Source organism: Taeniopygia guttata, chromosome 4 (genome assembly GCF_048771995.1).
Source record: "Taeniopygia guttata chromosome 4, bTaeGut7.mat, whole genome shotgun sequence".
In the NCBI taxonomy this organism is placed as follows: Eukaryota; Metazoa; Chordata; class Aves; order Passeriformes; family Estrildidae; genus Taeniopygia; species Taeniopygia guttata.
In genome coordinates, this window is record NC_133028.1 from 6,532,136 (window position 1) to 6,548,243 (window position 16,108).

Here is a 16,108-nt window from a genome sequence, read left to right on the forward strand (position 1 = left end):
AGGGGATCTAGAGACAGACCCCAGCCCAGTGCACACACACACAAGGGATAGAAAAAAAGCAAGGCCTACCTGCCTCTTCCCTCCTGCCCCCCACCTCGACTGCCCAAGGAAAAGCACGCGCCCCCCTCAGGAGGAAAAAGTAGCCTACAGCACCCGGTATTCCCAGGCGGTCTCCCATCCAAGTACTAACCGGGCCCGACCCTGCTTAGCTTCCGAGATCAGGCGAGACCGGCCGCTCTCAGGGCGGCAGGCCGTAGGCACCCGGTGGCCCCTCGGCGGCGGCCTTCAACCCACCACACCACGCTCCGGGAAGAAGCTCAGAAGCCCACAGGGGCTTGACAAGCCCAACAGGGCCACCCCTGCCCACAAGGGGATCTAGAGACAGACCCCAGCCCAGTGCACACACACACAAGGGATAGAAAAAAAGCAAGGCCTACCTGCCTCTTCCCTCCTGCCCCCCACCTCGACTGCCCAAGGAAAAGCACGCGCCCCCCTCAGGAGGAAAAAGTAGCCTACAGCACCCGGTATTCCCAGGCGGTCTCCCATCCAAGTACTAACCGGGCCCGACCCTGCTTAGCTTCCGAGATCAGGCGAGACCGGCCGCTCTCAGGGCGGCAGGCCGTAGGCACCCGGCGGCCCCTCGGCGGCGGCCTTCAACCCACCACACCACGCTCCGGGAAGAAGCTCAGAAGCCCACAGGGGCTTGACAAGCCCAACAGGGCCACCCCTGCCCACAAGGGGATCTAGAGACAGACCCCAGCCCAGTGCACACACACACAAGGGATAGAAAAAAGCAAGGCCTACCTGCCTCTTCCCTCCTGCCCCCCACCTCGACTGCCCAAGGAAAAGCACGCGCCCCCCTCAGGAGGAAAAAGTAGCCTACAGCACCCGGTATTCCCAGGCGGTCTCCCATCCAAGTACTAACCGGGCCCGACCCTGCTTAGCTTCCGAGATCAGGCGAGACCGGCCGCTCTCAGGGCGGCAGGCCGTAGGCACCCGGCGGCCCCTCGGCGGCGGCCTTCAACCCACCACACCACGCTCCGGGAAGAAGCTCAGAAGCCCACAGGGGCTTGACAAGCCCAACAGGGCCACCCCTGCCCACAAGGGGATCTAGAGACAGACCCCAGCCCAGTGCACACACACACAAGGGATAGAAAAAAAGCAAGGCCTACCTGCCTCTTCCCTCCTGCCCCCCACCTCGACTGCCCAAGGAAAAGCACGCGCCCCCCTCAGGAGGAAAAAGTAGCCTACAGCACCCGGTATTCCCAGACGGTCTCCCATCCAAGTACTAACCGGGCCCGACCCTGCTTAGCTTCCGAGATCAGGCGAGACCGGCCGCTCTCAGGGCGGCAGGCCGTAGGCACCCGGCGGCCCCTCGGCGGCGGCCTTCAACCCACCACACCACGCTCCGGGAAGAAGCTCAGAAGCCCACAGGGGCTTGACAAGCCCAACAGGGCCACCCCTGCCCACAAGGGGATCTAGAGACAGACCCCAGCCCAGTGCACACACACACAAGGGATAGAAAAAAAGCAAGGCCTACCTGCCTCTTCCCTCCTGCCCCCCACCTCGACTGCCCAAGGAAAAGCACGCGCCCCCCTCAGGAGGAAAAAGTAGCCTACAGCACCCGGTATTCCCAGGCGGTCTCCCATCCAAGTACTAACCGGGCCCGACCCTGCTTAGCTTCCGAGATCAGGCGAGACCGGCCGCTCTCAGGGCGGCAGGCCGTAGGCACCCGGCGGCCCCTCGGCGGCGGCCTTCAACCCACCACACCACGCTCCGGGAAGAAGCTCAGAAGCCCACAGGGGCTTGACAAGCCCAACAGGGCCACCCCTGCCCACAAGGGGATCTAGAGACAGACCCCAGCCCAGTGCACACACACACAAGGGATAGAAAAAAAGCAAGGCCTACCTGCCTCTTCCCTCCTGCCCCCCACCTCGACTGCCCAAGGAAAAGCACGCGCCCCCCTCAGGAGGAAAAAGTAGCCTACAGCACCCGGTATTCCCAGGCGGTCTCCCATCCAAGTACTAACCGGGCCCGACCCTGCTTAGCTTCCGAGATCGGGCGAGACCGGCCGCTCTCAGGGCGGCAGGCCGTAGGCACCCGGCGGCCCCTCGGCGGCGGCCTTCAACCCACCACACCACGCTCCGGGAAGAAGCTCAGAAGCCCACAGGGGCTTGACAAGCCCAACAGGGCCACCCCTGCCCACAAGGGGATCTAGAGACAGACCCCAGCCCAGTGCACACACACACAAGGGATAGAAAAAAAGCAAGGCCTACCTGCCTCTTCCCTCCTGCCCCCCACCTCGACTGCCCAAGGAAAAGCACGCGCCCCCCTCAGGAGGAAAAAGTAGCCTACAGCACCCGGTATTCCCAGGCGGTCTCCCATCCAAGTACTAACCGGGCCCGACCCTGCTTAGCTTCCGAGATCAGGCGAGACCGGCCGCTCTCAGGGCGGCAGGCCGTAGGCACCCGGCGGCCCCTCGGCGGCGGCCTTCAACCCACCACACCACGCTCCGGGAAGAAGCTCAGAAGCCCACAGGGGCTTGACAAGCCCAACAGGGCCACCCCTGCCCACAAGGGGATCTAGAGACAGACCCCAGCCCAGTGCACACACACACAAGGGATAGAAAAAAAAGCAAGGCCTACCTGCCTCTTCCCTCCTGCCCCCCACCTCGACTGCCCAAGGAAAAGCACGCGCCCCCCTCAGGAGGAAAAAGTAGCCTACAGCACCCGGTATTCCCAGGCGGTCTCCCATCCAAGTACTAACCGGGCCCGACCCTGCTTAGCTTCCGAGATCAGGCGAGACCGGCCGCTCTCAGGGCGGCAGGCCGTAGGCACCTGGCGGCCCCTCGGCGGCGGCCTTCAACCCACCACACCACGCTCCGGGAAGAAGCTCAGAAGCCCACAGGGGCTTGACAAGCCCAACAGGGCCACCCCTGCCCACAAGGGGATCTAGAGACAGACCCCAGCCCAGTGCACACACACACAAGGGATAGAAAAAAAGCAAGGCCTACCTGCCTCTTCCCTCCTGCCCCCCACCTCGACTGCCCAAGGAAAAGCACGCGCCCCCCTCAGGAGGAAAAAGTAGCCTACAGCACCCGGTATTCCCAGGCGGTCTCCCATCCAAGTACTAACCGGGCCCGACCCTGCTTAGCTTCCGAGATCAGGCGAGACCGGCCGCTCTCAGGGCGGCAGGCCGTAGGCACCCGGCGGCCCCTCGGCGGCGGCCTTCAACCCACCACACCACGCTCCGGGAAGAAGCTCAGAAGCCCACAGGGGCTTGACAAGCCCAACAGGGCCACCCCTGCCCACAAGGGGATCTAGAGACAGACCCCAGCCCAGTGCACACACACACAAGGGATAGAAAAAAAGCAAGGCCTACCTGCCTCTTCCCTCCTGCCCCCCACCTCGACTGCCCAAAGGAAAAGCACGCGCCCCCCTCAGGAGGAAAAAGTAGCCTACAGCACCCGGTATTCCCAGGCGGTCTCCCATCCAAGTACTAACCGGGCCCGACCCTGCTTAGCTTCCGAGATCAGGCGAGACCGGCCGCTCTCAGGGCGGCAGGCCGTAGGCACCCGGCGGCCCCTCGGCGGCGGCCTTCAACCCACCACACCACGCTCCGGGAAGAAGCTCAGAAGCCCACAGGGGCTTGACAAGCCCAACAGGGCCACCCCTGCCCACAAGGGGATCTAGAGACAGACCCCAGCCCAGTGCACACACACACAAGGGATAGAAAAAAAGCAAGGCCTACCTGCCTCTTCCCTCCTGCCCCCCACCTCGACTGCCCAAGGAAAAGCACGCGCCCCCCTCAGGAGGAAAAAGTAGCCTACAGCACCCGGTATTCCCAGGCGGTCTCCCATCCAAGTACTAACCGGGCCCGACCCTGCTTAGCTTCCGAGATCAGGCGAGACCGGCCGCTCTCAGGGCGGCAGGCCGTAGGCACCCGGCGGCCCCTCGGCGGCGGCCTTCAACCCACCACACCACGCTCCGGGAAGAAGCTCAGAAGCCCACAGGGGCTTGACAAGCCCAACAGGGCCACCCCTGCCCACAAGGGGATCTAGAGACAGACCCCAGCCCAGTGCACACACACACAAGGGATAGAAAAAAAGCAAGGCCTACCTGCCTCTTCCCTCCTGCCCCCCACCTCGACTGCCCAAGGAAAAGCACGCGCCCCCCTCAGGAGGAAAAAGTAGCCTACAGCACCCGGTATTCCCAGGCGGTCTCCCATCCAAGTACTAACCGGGCCCGACCCTGCTTAGCTTCCGAGATCAGGCGAGACCGGCCGCTCTCAGGGCGGCAGGCCGTAGGCACCCGGCGGCCCCTCGGCGGCGGCCTTCAACCCACCACACCACGCTCCGGGAAGAAGCTCAGAAGCCCACAGGGGCTTGACAAGCCCAACAGGGCCACCCCTGCCCACAAGGGGATCTAGAGACAGACCCCAGCCCAGTGCACACACACACAAGGGATAGAAAAAAAGCAAGGCCTACCTGCCCTTCCCTCCTGCCCCCCACCTCGACTGCCCAAGGAAAAGCACGCGCCCCCCTCAGGAGGAAAAAGTAGCCTACAGCACCCGGTATTCCCAGGCGGTCTCCCATCCAAGTACTAACCGGGCCCGACCCTGCTTAGCTTCCGAGATCAGGCGAGACCGGCCGCTCTCAGGGCGGCAGGCCGTAGGCACCCGGCGGCCCCTCGGCGGCGGCCTTCAACCCACCACACCACGCTCCGGGAAGAAGCTCAGAAGCCCACAGGGGCTTGACAAGCCCAACAGGGCCACCCCTGCCCACAAGGGGATCTAGAGACAGACCCCAGCCCAGTGCACACACACACAAGGGATAGAAAAAAAGCAAGGCCTACCTGCCTCTTCCCTCCTGCCCCCCACCTCGACTGCCCAAGGAAAAGCACGCGCCCCCCTCAGGAGGAAAAAGTAGCCTACAGCACCCGGTATTCCCAGGCGGTCTCCCATCCAAGTACTAACCGGGCCCGACCCTGCTTAGCTTCCGAGATCAGGCGAGACCGGCCGCTCTCAGGGCGGCAGGCCGTAGGCACCCGGCGGCCCCTCGGCGGCGGCCTTCAACCCACCACACCACGCTCCGGGAAGAAGCTCAGAAGCCCACAGGGGCTTGACAAGCCCAACAGGGCCACCCCTGCCCACAAGGGGATCTAGAGACAGACCCCAGCCCAGTGCACACACACACAAGGGATAGAAAAAAAGCAAGGCCTACCTGCCTCTTCCCTCCTGCCCCCCACCTCGACTGCCCAAGGAAAAGCACGCGCCCCCCTCAGGAGGAAAAAGTAGCCTACAGCACCCGGTATTCCCAGGCGGTCTCCCATCCAAGTACTAACCGGGCCCGACCCTGCTTAGCTTCCGAGATCAGGCGAGACCGGCCGCTCTCAGGGCGGCAGGCCGTAGGCACCCGGCGGCCCCTCGGCGGCGGCCTTCAACCCACCACACCACGCTCCGGGAAGAAGCTCAGAAGCCCACAGGGGCTTGACAAGCCCAACAGGGCCACCCCTGCCCACAAGGGGATCTAGAGACAGACCCCAGCCCAGTGCACACACACACAAGGGATAGAAAAAAGCAAGGCCTACCTGCCTCTTCCCTCCTGCCCCCCACCTCGACTGCCCAAGGAAAAGCACGCGCCCCCCTCAGGAGGAAAAAGTAGCCTACAGCACCCGGTATTCCCAGGCGGTCTCCCATCCAAGTACTAACCGGGCCCGACCCTGCTTAGCTTCCGAGATCAGGCGAGACCGGCCGCTCTCAGGGCGGCAGGCCGTAGGCACCCGGCGGCCCCTCGGCGGCGGCCTTCAACCCACCACACCACGCTCCGGGAAGAAGCTCAGAAGCCCACAGGGGCTTGACAAGCCCAACAGGGCCACCCCTGCCCACAAGGGGATCTAGAGACAGACCCCAGCCCAGTGCACACACACACAAGGGATAGAAAAAAAGCAAGGCCTACCTGCCTCTTCCCTCCTGCCCCCCACCTCGACTGCCCAAGGAAAAGCACGCGCCCCCCTCAGGAGGAAAAAGTAGCCTACAGCACCCGGTATTCCCAGGCGGTCTCCCATCCAAGTACTAACCGGGCCCGACCCTGCTTAGCTTCCGAGATCAGGCGAGACCGGCCGCTCTCAGGGCGGCAGGCCGTAGGCACCCGGCGGCCCCTCGGCGGCGGCCTTCAACCCACCACACCACGCTCCGGGAAGAAGCTCAGAAGCCCACAGGGGCTTGACAAGCCCAACAGGGCCACCCCTGCCCACAAGGGGATCTAGAGACAGACCCCAGCCCAGTGCACACACACACAAGGGATAGAAAAAAAGCAAGGCCTACCTGCCTCTTCCCTCCTGCCCCCCACCTCGACTGCCCAAGGAAAAGCACGCGCCCCCCTCAGGAGGAAAAAGTAGCCTACAGCACCCGGTATTCCCAGGCGGTCTCCCATCCAAGTACTAACCGGGCCCGACCCTGCTTAGCTTCCGAGATCAGGCGAGACCGGCCGCTCTCAGGGCGGCAGGCCGTAGGCACCCGGCGGCCCCTCGGCGGCGGCCTTCAACCCACCACACCACGCTCCGGGAAGAAGCTCAGAAGCCCACAGGGGCTTGACAAGCCCAACAGGGCCACCCCTGCCCACAAGGGGATCTAGAGACAGACCCCAGCCCAGTGCACACACACACAAGGGATAGAAAAAAAGCAAGGCCTACCTGCCTCTTCCCTCCTGCCCCCCACCTCGACTGCCCAAGGAAAAGCACGCGCCCCCCTCAGGAGGAAAAAGTAGCCTACAGCACCCGGTATTCCCAGGCGGTCTCCCATCCAAGTACTAACCGGGCCCGACCCTGCTTAGCTTCCGAGATCAGGCGAGACCGGCCGCTCTCAGGGCGGCAGGCCGTAGGCACCCGGCGGCCCCTCGGCGGCGGCCTTCAACCCACCACACCACGCTCCGGGAAGAAGCTCAGAAGCCCACAGGGGCTTGACAAGCCCAACAGGGCCACCCCTGCCCACAAGGGGATCTAGAGACAGACCCCAGCCCATTGCACACACACACAAGGGATAGAAAAAAAGCAAGGCCTACCTGCCTCTTCCCTCCTGCCCCCCACCTCGACTGCCCAAGGAAAAGCACGCGCCCCCCTCAGGAGGAAAAAGTAGCCTACAGCACCCGGTATTCCCAGGCGGTCTCCCATCCAAGTACTAACCGGGCCCGACCCTGCTTAGCTTCCGAGATCAGGCGAGACCGGCCGCTCTCAGGGCGGCAGGCCGTAGGCACCCGGCGGCCCCTCGGCGGCGGCCTTCAACCCACCACACCACGCTCCGGGAAGAAGCTCAGAAGCCCACAGGGGCTTGACAAGCCCAACAGGGCCACCCCTGCCCACAAGGGGATCTAGAGACAGACCCCAGCCCAGTGCACACACACACAAGGGATAGAAAAAAGCAAGGCCTACCTGCCTCTTCCCTCCTGCCCCCCACCTCGACTGCCCAAGGAAAAGCACGCGCCCCCCTCAGGAGGAAAAAGTAGCCTACAGCACCCGGTATTCCCAGGCGGTCTCCCATCCAAGTACTAACCGGGCCCGACCCTGCTTAGCTTCCGAGATCAGGCGAGACCGGCCGCTCTCAGGGCGGCAGGCCGTAGGCACCCGGCGGCCCCTCGGCGGCGGCCTTCAACCCACCACACCACGCTCCGGGAAGAAGCTCAGAAGCCCACAGGGGCTTGACAAGCCCAACAGGGCCACCCCTGCCCACAAGGGGATCTAGAGACAGACCCCAGCCCAGTGCACACACACACAAGGGATAGAAAAAAAGCAAGGCCTACCTGCCTCTTCCCTCCTGCCCCCCACCTCGACTGCCCAAGGAAAAGCACGCGCCCCCCTCAGGAGGAAAAAAGCCTACAGCACCCGGTATTCCCAGGCGGTCTCCCATCCAAGTACTAACCGGGCCCGACCCTGCTTAGCTTCCGAGATCAGGCGAGACCGGCCGCTCTCAGGGCGGCAGGCCGTAGGCACCCGGCGGCCCCTCGGCGGCGGCCTTCAACCCACCACACCACGCTCCGGGAAGAAGCTCAGAAGCCCACAGGGGCTTGACAAGCCCAACAGGGCCACCCCTGCCCACAAGGGGATCTAGAGACAGACCCCAGCCCAGTGCACACACACACAAGGGATAGAAAAAAAGCAAGGCCTACCTGCCTCTTCCCTCCTGCCCCCACCTCGACTGCCCAAGGAAAAGCACGCGCCCCCCTCAGGAGGAAAAAGTAGCCTACAGCACCCGGTATTCCCAGGCGGTCTCCCATCCAAGTACTAACCGGGCCCGACCCTGCTTAGCTTCCGAGATCAGGCGAGACCGGCCGCTCTCAGGGCGGCAGGCCGTAGGCACCCGGCGGCCCCTCGGCGGCGGCCTTCAACCCACCACACCACGCTCCGGGAAGAAGCTCAGAAGCCCACAGGGGCTTGACAAGCCCAACAGGGCCACCCCTGCCCACAAGGGGATCTAGAGACAGACCCCAGCCCAGTGCACACACACACAAGGGATAGAAAAAAAGCAAGGCCTACCTGCCTCTTCCCTCCTGCCCCCCACCTCGACTGCCCAAGGAAAAGCACGCGCCCCCCTCAGGAGGAAAAAGTAGCCTACAGCACCCGGTATTCCCAGGCGGTCTCCCATCCAAGTACTAACCGGGCCCGACCCTGCTTAGCTTCCGAGATCAGGCGAGACCGGCCGCTCTCAGGGCGGCAGGCCGTAGGCACCCGGCGGCCCCTCGGCGGCGGCCTTCAACCCACCACACCACGCTCCGGGAAGAAGCTCAGAAGCCCACAGGGGCTTGACAAGCCCAACAGGGCCACCCCTGCCCACAAGGGGATCTAGAGACAGACCCCAGCCCAGTGCACACACACACAAGGGATAGAAAAAAAGCAAGGCCTACCTGCCTCTTCCCTCCTGCCCCCCACCTCGACTGCCCAAGGAAAAGCACGCGCCCCCCTCAGGAGGGAAGAAGCCTACAGCACCCGGTATTCCCAGGCGGTCTCCCATCCAAGTACTAACCGGGCCCGACCCTGCTTAGCTTCCGAGATCAGGCGAGACCGGCCGCTCTCAGGGCGGCAGGCCGTAGGCACCCGGCGGCCCCTCGGCGGCGGCCTTCAACCCACCACACCACGCTCCGGGAAGAAGCTCAGAAGCCCACAGGGGCTTGACAAGCCCAACAGGGCCACCCCTGCCCACAAGGGGATCTAGAGACAGACCCCAGCCCAGTGCACACACACACAAGGGATAGAAAAAAAGCAAGGCCTACCTGCCTCTTCCCTCCTGCCCCCCACCTCGACTGCCCAAGGAAAAGCACGCGCCCCCCTCAGGAGGAAAAAGTAGCCTACAGCACCCGGTATTCCCAGGCGGTCTCCCATCCAAGTACTAACCGGGCCCGACCCTGCTTAGCTTCCGAGATCAGGCGAGACCGGCCGCTCTCAGGGCGGCAGGCCGTAGGCACCCGGCGGCCCCTCGGCGGCGGCCTTCAACCCACCACACCACGCTCCGGGAAGAAGCTCAGAAGCCCACAGGGGCTTGACAAGCCCAACAGGGCCACCCCTGCCCACAAGGGGATCTAGAGACAGACCCCAGCCCAGTGCACACACACACAAGGGATAGAAAAAAAGCAAGGCCTACCTGCCTCTTCCCTCCTGCCCCCCACCTCGACTGCCCAAGGAAAAGCACGCGCCCCCCTCAGGAGGAAAAAGTAGCCTACAGCACCCGGTATTCCCAGGCGGCTCCCACCAAGTACTAACCGGGCCCGACCCTGCTTAGCTTCCGAGATCAGGCGAGACCGGCCGCTCTCAGGGCGGCAGGCCGTAGGCACCTGGCGGCCCCTCGGCGGCGGCCTTCAACCCACCACACCACGCTCCGGGAAGAAGCTCAGAAGCCCACAGGGGCTTGACAAGCCCAACAGGGCCACCCCTGCCCACAAGGGGATCTAGAGACAGACCCCAGCCCAGTGCACACACACACAAGGGATAGAAAAAAAGCAAGGCCTACCTGCCTCTTCCCTCCTGCCCCCCACCTCGACTGCCCAAGGAAAAGCACGCGCCCCCCTCAGGAGGAAAAAGTAGCCTACAGCACCCGGTATTCCCAGGCGGTCTCCCATCCAAGTACTAACCGGGCCCGACCCTGCTTAGCTTCCGAGATCAGGCGAGACCGGCCGCTCTCAGGGCGGCAGGCCGTAGGCACCCGGCGGCCCCTCGGCGGCGGCCTTCAACCCACCACACCACGCTCCGGGAAGAAGCTCAGAAGCCCACAGGGGCTTGACAAGCCCAACAGGGCCACCCCTGCCCACAAGGGGATCTAGAGACAGACCCCAGCCCAGTGCACACACACACAAGGGATAGAAAAAAAGCAAGGCCTACCTGCCTCTTCCCTCCTGCCCCCCACCTCGACTGCCCAAGGAAAAGCACGCGCCCCCCTCAGGAGGAAAAAGTAGCCTACAGCACCCGGTATTCCCAGGCGGTCTCCCATCCAAGTACTAACCGGGCCCGACCCTGCTTAGCTTCCGAGATCAGGCGAGACCGGCCGCTCTCAGGGCGGCAGGCCGTAGGCACCCGGCGGCCCCTCGGCGGCGGCCTTCAACCCACCACACCACGCTCCGGGAAGAAGCTCAGAAGCCCACAGGGGCTTGACAAGCCCAACAGGGCCACCCCTGCCCACAAGGGGATCTAGAGACAGACCCCAGCCCAGTGCACACACACACAAGGGATAGAAAAAAAGCAAGGCCTACCTGCCTCTTCTCCTGCCCCCCACCTCGACTGCCCAAGGAAAAGCACGCGCCCCCCTCAGGAGGAAAAAGTAGCCTACAGCACCCGGTATTCCCAGGCGGTCTCCCATCCAAGTACTAACCGGGCCCGACCCTGCTTAGCTTCCGAGATCAGGCGAGACCGGCCGCTCTCAGGGCGGCAGGCCGTAGGCACCCGGCGGCCCCTCGGCGGCGGCCTTCAACCCACCACACCACGCTCCGGGAAGAAGCTCAGAAGCCCACAGGGGCTTGACAAGCCCAACAGGGCCACCCCTGCCCACAAGGGGATCTAGAGACAGACCCCAGCCCAGTGCACACACACACAAGGGATAGAAAAAAAGCAAGGCCTACCTGCCTCTTCCCTCCTGCCCCCCACCTCGACTGCCCAAGGAAAAGCACGCGCCCCCCTCAGGAGGAAAAAGTAGCCTACAGCACCCGGTATTCCCAGGCGGTCTCCCATCCAAGTACTAACCGGGCCCGACCCTGCTTAGCTTCCGAGATCAGGCGAGACCGGCCGCTCTCAGGGCGGCAGGCCGTAGGCACCCGGCGGCCCCTCGGCGGCGGCCTTCAACCCACCACACCACGCTCCGGGAAGAAGCTCAGAAGCCCACAGGGGCTTGACAAGCCCAACAGGGCCACCCCTGCCCACAAGGGGATCTAGAGACAGACCCCAGCCCAGTGCACACACACACAAGGGATAGAAAAAAAGCAAGGCCTACCTGCCTCTTCCCTCCTGCCCCCCACCTCGACTGCCCAAGGAAAAGCACGCGCCCCCCTCAGGAGGAAAAAGTAGCCTACAGCACCCGGTATTCCCAGGCGGTCTCCCATCCAAGTACTAACCGGGCCCGACCCTGCTTAGCTTCCGAGATCAGGCGAGACCGGCCGCTCTCAGGGCGGCAGGCCGTAGGCACCCGGCGGCCCCTCGGCGGCGGCCTTCAACCCACCACACCACGCTCCGGGAAGAAGCTCAGAAGCCCACAGGGGCTTGACAAGCCCAACAGGGCCACCCCTGCCCACAAGGGGATCTAGAGACAGACCCCAGCCCAGTGCACACACACACAAGGGATAGAAAAAAAGCAAGGCCTACCTGCCTCTTCCCTCCTGCCCCCCACCTCGACTGCCCAAGGAAAAGCACGCGCCCCCCTCAGGAGGAAAAAGTAGCCTACAGCACCCGGTATTCCCAGGCGGTCTCCCATCCAAGTACTAACCGGGCCCGACCCTGCTTAGCTTCCGAGATCAGGCGAGACCGGCCGCTCTCAGGGCGGCAGGCCGTAGGCACCCGGCGGCCCCTCGGCGGCGGCCTTCAACCCACCACACCACGCTCCGGGAAGAAGCTCAGAAGCCCACAGGGGCTTGACAAGCCCAACAGGGCCACCCCTGCCCACAAGGGGATCTAGAGACAGACCCCAGCCCAGTGCACACACACACAAGGGATAGAAAAAAAGCAAGGCCTACCTGCCTCTTCCCTCCTGCCCCCCACCTCGACTGCCCAAGGAAAAGCACGCGCCCCCCTCAGGAGGAAAAAGTAGCCTACAGCACCCGGTATTCCCAGGCGGTCTCCCATCCAATACTAACCGGGCCCGACTGCTTAGCTTCCGAGATCAGGCGAGACCGGCCGCTCTCAGGGCGGGGAGGCCGTAGGCACCCGGCGGCCCCTCGGCGGCGGCCTTCAACCCACCACACCACGCTCCGGGAAGAAGCTCAGAAGCCCACAGGGGCTTGACAAGCCCAACAGGGCCACCCCTGCCCACAAGGGGATCTAGAGACAGACCCCAGCCCATTGCACACACACACAAGGGATAGAAAAAAAGCAAGGCCTACCTGCCTCTTCCCTCCTGCCCCCCACCTCGACTGCCCAAGGAAAAGCACGCGCCCCCCTCAGGAGGAAAAAGTAGCCTACAGCACCCGGTATTCCCAGGCGGTCTCCCATCCAAGTACTAACCGGGCCCGACCCTGCTTAGCTTCCGAGATCAGGCGAGACCGGCCGCTCTCAGGGCGGCAGGTCGTAGGCACCCGGCGGCCCCTCGGCGGCGGCCTTCAACCCACCACACCACGCTCCGGGAAGAAGCTCAGAAGCCCACAGGGGCTTGACAAGCCCAACAGGGCCACCCCTGCCCACAAGGGGATCTAGAGACAGACCCCAGCCCAGTGCACACACACACAAGGGATAGAAAAAAAGCAAGGCCTACCTGCCTCTTCCCTCCTGCCCCCCACCTCGACTGCCCAAGGAAAAGCACGCGCCCCCCTCAGGAGGAAAAAGTAGCCTACAGCACCCGGTATTCCCAGGCGGTCTCCCATCCAAGTACTAACCGGGCCCGACCCTGCTTAGCTTCCGAGATCAGGCGAGACCGGCCGCTCTCAGGGCGGCAGGCCGTAGGCACCCGGCGGCCCCTCGGCGGCGGCCTTCAACCCACCACACCACGCTCCGGGAAGAAGCTCAGAAGCCCACAGGGGCTTGACAAGCCCAACAGGGCCACCCCTGCCCACAAGGGGATCTAGAGACAGACCCCAGCCCAGTGCACACACACACAAGGGATAGAAAAAAAGCAAGGCCTACCTGCCTCTTCCCTCCTGCCCCCCACCTCGACTGCCCAAGGAAAAGCACGCGCCCCCCTCAGGAGGAAAAAGTAGCCTACAGCACCCGGTATTCCCAGGCGGTCTCCCATCCAAGTACTAACCGGGCCCGACCCTGCTTAGCTTCCGAGATCAGGCGAGACCGGCCGCTCTCAGGGCGGCAGGCCGTAGGCACCCGGCGGCCCCTCGGCGGCGGCCTTCAACCCACCACACCACGCTCCGGGAAGAAGCTCAGAAGCCCACAGGGGCTTGACAAGCCCAACAGGGCCACCCCTGCCCACAAGGGGATCTAGAGACAGACCCCAGCCCAGTGCACACACACACAAGGGATAGAAAAAAAGCAAGGCCTACCTGCCTCTTCCCTCCTGCCCCCCACCTCGACTGCCCAAGGAAAAGCACGCGCCCCCCTCAGGAGGAAAAAGTAGCCTACAGCACCCGGTATTCCCAGGCGGTCTCCCATCCAAGTACTAACCGGGCCCGACCCTGCTTAGCTTCCGAGATCAGGCGAGACCGGCCGCTCTCAGGGCGGCAGGCCGTAGGCACCCGGCGGCCCCTCGGCGGCGGCCTTCAACCCACCACACCACGCTCCGGGAAGAAGCTCAGAAGCCCACAGGGGCTTGACAAGCCCAACAGGGCCACCCCTGCCCACAAGGGGATCTAGAGACAGACCCCAGCCCAGTGCACACACACACAAGGGATAGAAAAAAAGCAAGGCCTACCTGCCTCTTCCCTCCTGCCCCCCACCTCGACTGCCCAAGGAAAAGCACGCGCCCCCCTCAGGAGGAAAAAGTAGCCTACAGCACCCGGTATTCCCAGGCGGTCTCCCATCCAAGTACTAACCGGGCCCGACCCTGCTTAGCTTCCGAGATCAGGCGAGACCGGCCGCTCTCAGGGCGGCAGGCCGTAGGCACCCGGCGGCCCCTCGGCGGCGGCCTTCAACCCACCACACCACGCTCCGGGAAGAAGCTCAGAAGCCCACAGGGGCTTGACAAGCCCAACAGGGCCACCCCTGCCCACAAGGGGATCTAGAGACAGACCCCAGCCCAGTGCACACACACACAAGGGATAGAAAAAAAGCAAGGCCTACCTGCCTCTTCCCTCCTGCCCCCCACCTCGACTGCCCAAGGAAAAGCACGCGCCCCCCTCAGGAGGAAAAAGTAGCCTACAGCACCCGGTATTCCCAGGCGGTCTCCCATCCAAGTACTAACCGGGCCCGACCCTGCTTAGCTTCCGAGATCAGGCGAGACCGGCCGCTCTCAGGGCGGCAGGCCGTAGGCACCCGGCGGCCCCTCGGCGGCGGCCTTCAACCCACCACACCACGCTCCGGGAAGAAGCTCAGAAGCCCACAGGGGCTTGACAAGCCCAACAGGGCCACCCCTGCCCACAAGGGGATCTAGAGACAGACCCCAGCCCATTGCACACACACACAAGGGATAGAAAAAAAGCAAGGCCTACCTGCCTCTTCCCTCCTGCCCCCCACCTCGACTGCCCAAGGAAAAGCACGCGCCCCCCTCAGGAGGAAAAAGTAGCCTACAGCACCCGGTATTCCCAGGCGGTCTCCCATCCAAGTACTAACCGGGCCCGACCCTGCTTAGCTTCCGAGATCAGGCGAGACCGGCCGCTCTCAGGGCGGCAGGCCGTAGGCACCCGGCGGCCCCTCGGCGGCGGCCTTCAACCCACCACACCACGCTCCGGGAAGAAGCTCAGAAGCCCACAGGGGCTTGACAAGCCCAACAGGGCCACCCCTGCCCACAAGGGGATCTAGAGACAGACCCCAGCCCAGTGCACACACACACAAGGGATAGAAAAAAAGCAAGGCCTACCTGCCTCTTCCCTCCTGCCCCCCACCTCGACTGCCCAAGGAAAAGCACGCGCCCCCCTCAGGAGGAAAAAGTAGCCTACAGCACCCGGTATTCCCAGGCGGTCTCCCATCCAAGTACTAACCGGGCCCGACCCTGCTTAGCTTCCGAGATCAGGCGAGACCGGCCGCTCTCAGGGCGGCAGGCCGTAGGCACCCGGCGGCCCCTCGGCGGCGGCCTTCAACCCACCACACCACGCTCCGGGAAGAAGCTCAGAAGCCCACAGGGGCTTGACAAGCCCAACAGGGCCACCCCTGCCCACAAGGGGATCTAGAGACAGACCCCAGCCCAGTGCACACACACACAAGGGATAGAAAAAAAGCAAGGCCTACCTGCCTCTTCCCTCCTGCCCCCCACCTCGACTGCCCAAGGAAAAGCACGCGCCCCCCTCAGGAGGAAAAAGTAGCCTACAGCACCCGGTATTCCCAGGCGGTCTCCCATCCAAGTACTAACCGGGCCCGACCCTGCTTAGCTTCCGAGATCAGGCGAGACCGGCCGCTCTCAGGGCGGCAGGCCGTAGGCACCCGGCGGCCCCTCGGCGGCGGCCTTCAACCCACCACACCACGCTCCGGGAAGAAGCTCAGAAGCCCACAGGGGCTTGACAAGCCCAACAGGGCCACCCCTGCCCACAAGGGGATCTAGAGACAGACCCCAGCCCAGTGCACACACACACAAGGGATAGAAAAAAAGCAAGGCCTACCTGCCTCTTCCCTCCTGCCCCCCACCTCGACTGCCCAAGGAAAAGCACGCGCCCCCCTCAGGAGGAAAAAGTAGCCTACAGCACCCGGTATTCCCAGGCGGTCTCCCATCCAAGTACTAACCGGGCCCGACCCTGCTTAGCTTCCGAGATCAGGCGAGACCGGCCGCTCTCAGGGCGGCAGGCCGTAGGCACCCGGCGGCCCCTCGGCGGCGGCCTTCAACCCACCAC

General features: G+C 64.1%; 43 pseudogenes; all 43 read right to left on the minus strand.

Moving 5' to 3' along the window:
- Nucleotides 1–141: 141 nt before the first annotated feature.
- On the minus strand, nt 142–259 carry LOC140684127 (5S ribosomal RNA; annotated as a pseudogene).
- Nucleotides 260–509: 250 nt separating this feature from the next.
- Nucleotides 510–627, minus strand: LOC140684031 (5S ribosomal RNA; annotated as a pseudogene).
- A 249-nt stretch (nt 628–876) lies between these two features.
- LOC140684032 (5S ribosomal RNA) lies at nt 877–994 on the minus strand (annotated as a pseudogene).
- Nucleotides 995–1,244: 250 nt separating this feature from the next.
- Nucleotides 1,245–1,362, minus strand: LOC140684084 (5S ribosomal RNA; annotated as a pseudogene).
- Nucleotides 1,363–1,612: 250 nt separating this feature from the next.
- LOC140684033 (5S ribosomal RNA) lies at nt 1,613–1,730 on the minus strand (annotated as a pseudogene).
- A 250-nt stretch (nt 1,731–1,980) lies between these two features.
- On the minus strand, nt 1,981–2,098 carry LOC140684030 (5S ribosomal RNA; annotated as a pseudogene).
- A 250-nt stretch (nt 2,099–2,348) lies between these two features.
- LOC140684034 (5S ribosomal RNA) lies at nt 2,349–2,466 on the minus strand (annotated as a pseudogene).
- A 251-nt stretch (nt 2,467–2,717) lies between these two features.
- Nucleotides 2,718–2,835, minus strand: LOC140684035 (5S ribosomal RNA; annotated as a pseudogene).
- Nucleotides 2,836–3,085: 250 nt separating this feature from the next.
- On the minus strand, nt 3,086–3,203 carry LOC140684036 (5S ribosomal RNA; annotated as a pseudogene).
- A 251-nt stretch (nt 3,204–3,454) lies between these two features.
- LOC140684037 (5S ribosomal RNA) lies at nt 3,455–3,572 on the minus strand (annotated as a pseudogene).
- A 250-nt stretch (nt 3,573–3,822) lies between these two features.
- LOC140684038 (5S ribosomal RNA) lies at nt 3,823–3,940 on the minus strand (annotated as a pseudogene).
- Nucleotides 3,941–4,190: 250 nt separating this feature from the next.
- Nucleotides 4,191–4,308, minus strand: LOC140684039 (5S ribosomal RNA; annotated as a pseudogene).
- Nucleotides 4,309–4,557: 249 nt separating this feature from the next.
- LOC140684040 (5S ribosomal RNA) lies at nt 4,558–4,675 on the minus strand (annotated as a pseudogene).
- A 250-nt stretch (nt 4,676–4,925) lies between these two features.
- Nucleotides 4,926–5,043, minus strand: LOC140684041 (5S ribosomal RNA; annotated as a pseudogene).
- A 250-nt stretch (nt 5,044–5,293) lies between these two features.
- LOC140684042 (5S ribosomal RNA) lies at nt 5,294–5,411 on the minus strand (annotated as a pseudogene).
- A 249-nt stretch (nt 5,412–5,660) lies between these two features.
- Nucleotides 5,661–5,778, minus strand: LOC140684043 (5S ribosomal RNA; annotated as a pseudogene).
- Nucleotides 5,779–6,028: 250 nt separating this feature from the next.
- Nucleotides 6,029–6,146, minus strand: LOC140684044 (5S ribosomal RNA; annotated as a pseudogene).
- A 250-nt stretch (nt 6,147–6,396) lies between these two features.
- On the minus strand, nt 6,397–6,514 carry LOC140684045 (5S ribosomal RNA; annotated as a pseudogene).
- A 250-nt stretch (nt 6,515–6,764) lies between these two features.
- LOC140684046 (5S ribosomal RNA) lies at nt 6,765–6,882 on the minus strand (annotated as a pseudogene).
- Nucleotides 6,883–7,132: 250 nt separating this feature from the next.
- LOC140684047 (5S ribosomal RNA) lies at nt 7,133–7,250 on the minus strand (annotated as a pseudogene).
- Nucleotides 7,251–7,499: 249 nt separating this feature from the next.
- LOC140684048 (5S ribosomal RNA) lies at nt 7,500–7,617 on the minus strand (annotated as a pseudogene).
- Nucleotides 7,618–7,865: 248 nt separating this feature from the next.
- On the minus strand, nt 7,866–7,983 carry LOC140684049 (5S ribosomal RNA; annotated as a pseudogene).
- A 249-nt stretch (nt 7,984–8,232) lies between these two features.
- Nucleotides 8,233–8,350, minus strand: LOC140684050 (5S ribosomal RNA; annotated as a pseudogene).
- Nucleotides 8,351–8,600: 250 nt separating this feature from the next.
- Nucleotides 8,601–8,718, minus strand: LOC140684051 (5S ribosomal RNA; annotated as a pseudogene).
- A 248-nt stretch (nt 8,719–8,966) lies between these two features.
- Nucleotides 8,967–9,084, minus strand: LOC140684052 (5S ribosomal RNA; annotated as a pseudogene).
- Nucleotides 9,085–9,334: 250 nt separating this feature from the next.
- Nucleotides 9,335–9,452, minus strand: LOC140684053 (5S ribosomal RNA; annotated as a pseudogene).
- Nucleotides 9,453–9,702: 250 nt separating this feature from the next.
- On the minus strand, nt 9,703–9,818 carry LOC140684088 (5S ribosomal RNA; annotated as a pseudogene).
- Nucleotides 9,819–10,068: 250 nt separating this feature from the next.
- LOC140684054 (5S ribosomal RNA) lies at nt 10,069–10,186 on the minus strand (annotated as a pseudogene).
- Nucleotides 10,187–10,436: 250 nt separating this feature from the next.
- LOC140684055 (5S ribosomal RNA) lies at nt 10,437–10,554 on the minus strand (annotated as a pseudogene).
- Nucleotides 10,555–10,802: 248 nt separating this feature from the next.
- On the minus strand, nt 10,803–10,920 carry LOC140684056 (5S ribosomal RNA; annotated as a pseudogene).
- A 250-nt stretch (nt 10,921–11,170) lies between these two features.
- Nucleotides 11,171–11,288, minus strand: LOC140684057 (5S ribosomal RNA; annotated as a pseudogene).
- A 250-nt stretch (nt 11,289–11,538) lies between these two features.
- Nucleotides 11,539–11,656, minus strand: LOC140684058 (5S ribosomal RNA; annotated as a pseudogene).
- A 250-nt stretch (nt 11,657–11,906) lies between these two features.
- LOC140684059 (5S ribosomal RNA) lies at nt 11,907–12,024 on the minus strand (annotated as a pseudogene).
- A 616-nt stretch (nt 12,025–12,640) lies between these two features.
- On the minus strand, nt 12,641–12,758 carry LOC140684087 (5S ribosomal RNA; annotated as a pseudogene).
- Nucleotides 12,759–13,008: 250 nt separating this feature from the next.
- Nucleotides 13,009–13,126, minus strand: LOC140684060 (5S ribosomal RNA; annotated as a pseudogene).
- A 250-nt stretch (nt 13,127–13,376) lies between these two features.
- LOC140684061 (5S ribosomal RNA) lies at nt 13,377–13,494 on the minus strand (annotated as a pseudogene).
- A 250-nt stretch (nt 13,495–13,744) lies between these two features.
- Nucleotides 13,745–13,862, minus strand: LOC140684062 (5S ribosomal RNA; annotated as a pseudogene).
- A 250-nt stretch (nt 13,863–14,112) lies between these two features.
- LOC140684063 (5S ribosomal RNA) lies at nt 14,113–14,230 on the minus strand (annotated as a pseudogene).
- A 250-nt stretch (nt 14,231–14,480) lies between these two features.
- On the minus strand, nt 14,481–14,598 carry LOC140684064 (5S ribosomal RNA; annotated as a pseudogene).
- A 250-nt stretch (nt 14,599–14,848) lies between these two features.
- On the minus strand, nt 14,849–14,966 carry LOC140684065 (5S ribosomal RNA; annotated as a pseudogene).
- A 250-nt stretch (nt 14,967–15,216) lies between these two features.
- On the minus strand, nt 15,217–15,334 carry LOC140684066 (5S ribosomal RNA; annotated as a pseudogene).
- Nucleotides 15,335–15,584: 250 nt separating this feature from the next.
- Nucleotides 15,585–15,702, minus strand: LOC140684067 (5S ribosomal RNA; annotated as a pseudogene).
- A 250-nt stretch (nt 15,703–15,952) lies between these two features.
- LOC140684068 (5S ribosomal RNA) lies at nt 15,953–16,070 on the minus strand (annotated as a pseudogene).
- Between the last annotated feature and the right edge of the window lie 38 nt (nt 16,071–16,108).